Raw genomic sequence first — 7,607 nt, 5'->3', positions numbered from 1 at the left:
TGGACTGGTACCTGAAGCGGAGGGCTGATCACCTTTCAGTCAATGGTGCATAGGGCACTGCTTCATATAAACGCAGTGTTATCTCGGTCGTTTACACATGAAGGAAATGTGATCAGCCCTCCGCTAATAATATTGAATAAATATTAGAGTGAATAAATCACTTATATTTATTAAACCCCCCTCGGAATCGAACCCGGGACCTCCAGAACGGTAGCCGAGCATGCTGACCATTACACTACGGAGGCGGACGGATATATATATATATATATATATATATATATATATATATATATATATATATATATATATATATATATATATATAAATATATATATATATATATATATATATATATATATATATATATATATATATATATATATATATATATATATATATATATATATATATATATATATATATATATATATATATATATATATATATATATATATATATATATATATATATATATATTATATAAATATATATATATATATATATATATATATATATATATATATATATATATATATATATATATATACATATATATATATATATATATATATATATATATATATATATATATATGTATATATATATATATATATATATATATATATATATATATATATATATATATATATATATATATATATATAAATATAAGTCAATCATGGGTAGGTTAGTGAATGTTTCAGTGTATAAAGTGATCACCATTACACTACGGAGGCGGACGGATATATATATATATATATATATATATATATATATATATATATATATATATATATATATATATATATATAAATATATATATATATATATATATATATATATATATATATATATACATATATATATATATATATATATATATATATATATATTATATATATATATATATATATATATATATATATATATGTATAATATATATATATATATATATATATATATATATATATATATATATATATATATATATATATATATATATATATATATAAATATATAAAAGTTAGCGTGTTTAGCTACCATGCTGGAAGTCCCGGGTTCGATTCCCAGGGGAAGGAATGCGATAAGGGGCAGAAGAAATTGTCAAGTCAATCATGGGTAGGTTAGTGAATGTTTCAGTGTATAAAGTGATCACCTAAACCAGCCAGTATAAAAGTGTATCTGTAATTAACGTTCCGTCTTTTCGCCGTAATTTAAGCCTTGAACGTTTAATTGTTAGTCTTAGGTATGTCTTTAAAAAAGCATGAGGACATTACCACCGTGGCCTTTAACTTTAGGCGTTAACGCCTCGCTTTTTTTAATAATCTAAATAGTTAAATAAAAATAAGCGACAAATTGACATTTGCGACTGTTTCCTTTAAAATTGACATTGGAAATTGCCAATCAGTATTGCTTTAAAACGTCCATGCCAAATCGATTACTAAATGGATATATTTTACAAGTTTTTATATATAAATATATATATATATATATATATATATATATATATATATATATATATATATATATATATATATATATATATATATATATATATATATATATATATATATATATATATATATATATATATATATATATATATATATATATATATATATATATATATATATATATATGTAATAAAATACCTAGGTACCTACCTATACATTTTATTAAGTACCTACATATAGTACAAATCTACCACCAGATGTCGCATGCGTCGCACTGAATAAAACAAAAGACATCCGATAGAAAAAATAGAATATTCTGAACTGTCAGAATCAGATAGATAGATAAAAAAATAACCACTTGGTTTTTCAGGAGATGGTTTTTAAAGTTTAAGAATATAATAAAATGTATTAGAAATAAATATCAAGCCACTTATTGAACTTTTTACTGAGCAACATATCTTTTTATGTAGAACCTGAATTTTTTTTTCTCCATTTGAAAAATATTTAGTACATTAAAAAAATAATTAAACAATACCTTTTCTTCGAAATGCAAAAACAGCACTTTCTGCCCTGTAGCGGGTAAATATTAAGTTAAAAATATGCCGCTTTTGCTGGGATATAGTACATTTTCTGGGCATTCTGAAAACATGCATAACTGAAAAATTACGTTTTTTTATATATGATGTTGTTGAAAGGAGTGAGCGATATTATGTTACAAAAAAAATTGATGAGTACCAACATTCTACAAGTGTTTGATTATCTACAAACTTTCATCCATCAAATTTAAAAAAAAAATGTGTTGAGATGGTTTTGTTAAAAATAGTGAAATAAAATTTTGAGACGAATCTAGTTGTTATTAGAAGCACTGGAAGCCCGATCAAAACATGGCATTGTCAAATATATAATATATTTGGGCTAGGTCAGGCCAGGAGTCTGGTATGTATGAAGAGATTAACAAATTCGCAAGAATGTTTCAAAGACAGATTTCTGTGGCGTTCTATTTTTTTCCTACCCCTGCGAGAAACCAGCGCCATGGTTAGTCAGTTGATTAGTTGGTAAAAGAAAAATATAGTTTAGAGCATTCTGCTGGGGCAAGAGAGACGAATGTAGTAGAGGAATAAGGTCGTTATTGTTTTAAAGGGATTTGAAATGGTGACGAAGTTTGCCTTGCAATCGCGTTTGAACTCCGTACTGGATGTGTTCAATTCTCATCCCTTTATTTGGGTAGTATTCTGAGCAGAAATATGATTACTAACCCAGCGTTCCTCTACGCCTCTTATCCCGTCTAAAAAATAACTTGTTATAAAGGCACATTATATCTTATTATAGCTTAATTATAATGGCAATCGGTTTCGAAGCAAACAGCTTTATTTTAAAAACTAGCTAATGAATTCGCATCCCTTTATTTGTATACTGTTTTGAAGCCCAAATGTTATTACTAATAAGAACCCAGCGTTCCTCTATACCTCTTATCCCGTCTAAGAAATAACTTGTTGTAAAGGAACATAATATCTTATTATAGCTTAATTATAATGGCAATCGGTTTCGAAGCAAACAGCTTGTTCCCAAAGACAAGCTAATGAATTCGCATCCCTTTATTTGTATACTGTTTTGAAGCCCAAATGTAATTACTAATAAGAAACCAGCGTTTCTCTACGCCTCTTATCCCGTCTAAGAAATAACTTGTTGCAAAGGCACATAATATCTTATTATAGCTTAATTATAATGGCAATCGGTTTCGAAGCAAACAGCTTGTTCCTAAGACTAAGTAATTAATTCGCATCCCTTTATTTGTATACTGTTTTGAAGCCCAAATGTAATTACTAATAAGAATCCAGCGTTCCTTTACCGTTTTTATCATCCTTAAAAAAATTACTTATTACTTACTTATAACCCTTATCCGCACCAAATGGTGCATAGGGCACTGCATCGAATTGACGCTACTCACTACATGATCATTAATCATATGAAGGCAAGGTGATCACTCTTGCGCTTCAGGAACCAGTCCAGGGTAATATTAAATAAATATTACCGTGTAAAATCACTAATATATATTTTCACCCACCTGGGAATCGAACCCGGGACCTCCAGCACGGTAGCTAAACACGCTGACCATTACACCACGGAGGTGTAATGGTCAGCGTGTTACAGCGTGTTACAGCGGTCAGGCCACTACACCAAAAAGGCCTTAAAAATACTTGTTATAAAATCAGTGTATATCTTGTTATGGGTTAATTATAACGGCAAACGGTTTGTAAGTAAACAGCTACTTTCTCAAAACTAACTTAATTTTCATCCCTTTGTTTAGGTTATTTTCTGAAGCACTAACGTAATTACTAACAAGAATCCAGCGTTCTTTTACCGTTCTTATCTCCTTAAAAATTAACTTAATAAATCACAATGTATCTTTTTATAACTTAATTATAACCGCAACTGGTTTCGAATCAAACAGCTTTTACTTCGAATCTAACGAATCAATTCACTCTCCTTAATTTAGGCACTATTTTGAGCCAAAATATAATTACTAAACAGAACCCCGCATTCCTATACCGCTCCTATCTTAGCTGAAAACTAACTTTCTTAAAATCACTTTACATCTCATTATAACTTAATTATAACGGCAACCGGATTCGACGCAAACAGCTTTTTCTTTAAGATTATGTAATTAATTCGCAATATTTTCGGTACTATTCTGAACCGGATTTTTCAAGACTAGCTAATTAAATCACATCCCCTTATTTGGGTAATATTCTGAAGCCCTAATGTAATTAATATCACGAACCCTGCTTTCCTATGGCGTTTTTATCCTCCCTTAAAAAAAACCTTAAAAAATCACTTTATACCTTATTATAACTTAATTATAACCGCAACCGATTTCGAAGCAAACAACTTATTCCTTAATATTGACTAATTCATTCACATTCCTTTATTCTGAAGCCTAAATTACTAGCAAGACGTCCCGGTTTTTAAAAAAAAAATCTTAAAAAAATCACTTTCTATCTTATTATAACTTAATTATAACCGCAACCGGTTTCGAAGCAAACAGCTTATTCTTTAATATTAACTAATTAATTCACATTCCTTTATTTTAAAGCCTAAATTACTAGCCAGACGTACCGTTTTTCAGACAAAATCCCTTTGTCCCAGCCGATTCACTTCACGTCCCATTAAAATTTCATTTTTATTATAGATGATATAAAAGTCTAAAATTAATTAATTGCGAAGGATTATTTAGGATAACTTATATTTATTTTGTCACTTATTTCATTCCGGCATTCCGGTTAAACATTTTAGAAATCTGGCAAGCATAACTAATACTTTTTTTACTCATTTAACATAAAAATTCAACCGAAATTTTACAAAAATTTATCAACCTTTCAAAAGCGTCAAAGCTAGATACAATATATCTTCACATTTTGCTTTCCATGCAGATTACTCGATAGTGAAGCCATATAACTCCACATGATCTTTGCTAGGTAGAGTAATGTTTAAAATTAAATAGACTTTTAGGAAATAAACTCTGAAAACATTTTAAAAGAAGTCCGTCATGGGTAAATTTAGACAAGACATAATTCATTTTTAATTTGTGTTTAACTTAGTAAAAACTCTTAAAATCCACTGTGACACGTGTTTCGATGCATTCCGCATTATTTTCAAAAACCGTATGTGAAGCTACTAAAAATATATATATATATATTTATATATATTTTTTATTTAAGCAATCCAACAACAGTGCATATATCGTAGTCGTACAGGAGAATGTGACCATGGAGAATGTTCAGTAGGGCCATTTAAGTCACTTTTGCTTGACAAGAAAATAAACATCAATGCAGTTAGACATTTTTAACAAGTCAATATATTATACATCCAAGTTTCAAATCGCTTTGGGATTTTTTCAGGGCAATATTAAGCTAGTAAGATATCAAATAGTCAGTAGTCACCTTTTTGTAAAAAAAATGTACTTGGTCACTTTCTCCTGTATGACTACGATATATAAATAAATAATACATTGGAATATGATTTATTTAGAATATATATTTTTAAAAAAATAGAAAAAACTTTTTTTTAAACTCCTTACGTTTCAATAATGCTTTTTTTTTTATTTTCAAAACCATATATTTAATTCCAAGAGAAACTTATGTTTTCGATTTAAAAACGGTGTTTTCAGTAAAAAAAATTAATTACGATAAATTTTACCTGGGTTTAAAGAAATATTAGTTTCGGGCTATCGAATATCACCCCTTAAACATTACTGGTTGATCGAAAGAGATTAAAAGATTAGCTTTTTACAGTACAAAGTCATTCAGTATCGTGTAGCTTTCTGTGAAAATGACGTCTGTTTTCATACAATGTAATTTGCAGTATTAATTTATACTAATTTGAGTGAATTCGATTGTTTTTATTTAATTTCTTCCATCAGAAAATGGATTATTCACCCTACGGATGATATATTATAGGTATTTTGTTATTAAAAGCATTGTTATCTGTTTGGTATGGTAATATAACACGCCTTATCATTCATCCTTCACTTTGTGTAACACCACCTAAAAAAACAACTTAAAATGATTAAAGAAAACACTTGTTTTTTACCACTTGAGTTTTATTATAGACTGCATGTTTCAGAAGTTAAACTTCCATCATTCAGGTCTGTATAATAACAGATTAATAAGTTATTATACAGACCTGAATGATGGAAGTTTAACTTCTGCAACATGTAGTCTATAATCAAACTCAAGTGGTAAAAAACAAGTGTTTTCTTTAATTATTGTAACATGTCTTACCACAAAGTTAATGCCGAAACAATAAATAAGTAGTTTACAACATTTTGAGTGTGTCCAAATACTTGTTCACAAATCTGGATAATCTCCAATCAGGAGTTATTTTTATAATCCAGATTTCGCTCACTCCTTTCAAGAACGTCATAAATCAAAAAACTTGGTTTGTCAGTAGAACGTTTTTAAAGTTTAAAAATATAATACAATACATTAAAAATATATATCAAGCCACTTATTGAACTTTTTACTGTGCAACAGATCTTTTTAGGTAAAACCTGAAGGTTTTTTCTCCATTTGAAAAATATTTAGTATATTTAAAAAAATAATTAAATAATACCTTTTCTTCAAAATGCAAAAACATCACTTTCTGCCCTGTAGCGGGTAAATATTATGTTTAAAATATGCCGTTTTTGCTGGGATATAATACATTTTATAGGCATTCTGAAAATTGACAATTTTTGATTTATGACGTTCTTGAAAGGAGTGAGCGATTTGTGAACAAGTAATAAGGATACACTCAAAATGTTGTAAATAAATTGACTGGTCAAATTATAAGCTAAAATAAAAAATTAAAAAATCGACTTTTTTTAGCGAATCTTATGTATGTGAATATAATACACGAAAAATGATAATGCAATCAAATACGACATGGCCGAATGATGCGATCTGTTTCAGATGTACCCACTTCCATTATCCATTTATGAATAGCCCTTTCACGCTTAGTTTCGTTATTTAATGACTTTATGGATAATCGAAACAGGTTGTCCAACTTTACTACAAAATTATCAAAGTTCTTTTGACCAAAAGAGACATGTCGCTCACTCCTTTCAAGAACGTCATAAATCAAAAATCGTCAATTTTCAGCTGTGCACGTTTTCGGAATGCCCAGAAAATTTACTATATCTCAGCAAAAGCGGCATATTTTTAACTTAATATTCACCCGCTACAGGGCAGAAAGTGTTATTTTTGCATTTTGAATAAAATGTATTGTTTAATTATTTTTTTTAAATATACTAAATATTTTTCAAATGGAGAAAAAACCTTCAGGTTTTACCTTAAAAGATCTGTTGCATGGTAAAAAGTTAAATAAGTGTCTTGATATTTATTTTTAATACATTGTATTATATTTTCAAACTTTAAAAACGTTCTCCTGAAAAATCAAGTATTTTGATTTATGACGTTCTTGAAAGGAGTGAGCGATGTGTTAGGTTTTGTTTGATGTATTTCTGTGTTAAGGATCACGTGGTTCTTTGTACGTTACCATAAATTGTGCTAACTGTGATTTGTGTGCTTTGCTGGGAGGGGCTTCTTTATTGTGTTATGTGAGAGTAATTCCTAAACGATAATAATTAATAATAATTACATACACTGTTTCCTT

This window comes from Brachycentrus maculatus, unplaced genomic scaffold, assembly GCF_059751285.1.
Source record: "Brachycentrus maculatus isolate JH-2025_06_01 unplaced genomic scaffold, ASM5975128v1 h1tg000504l, whole genome shotgun sequence".
NCBI classification, from domain to species: Eukaryota; Metazoa; Arthropoda; class Insecta; order Trichoptera; family Brachycentridae; genus Brachycentrus; species Brachycentrus maculatus.
This window is presented reverse-complemented; position numbering follows the sequence as displayed.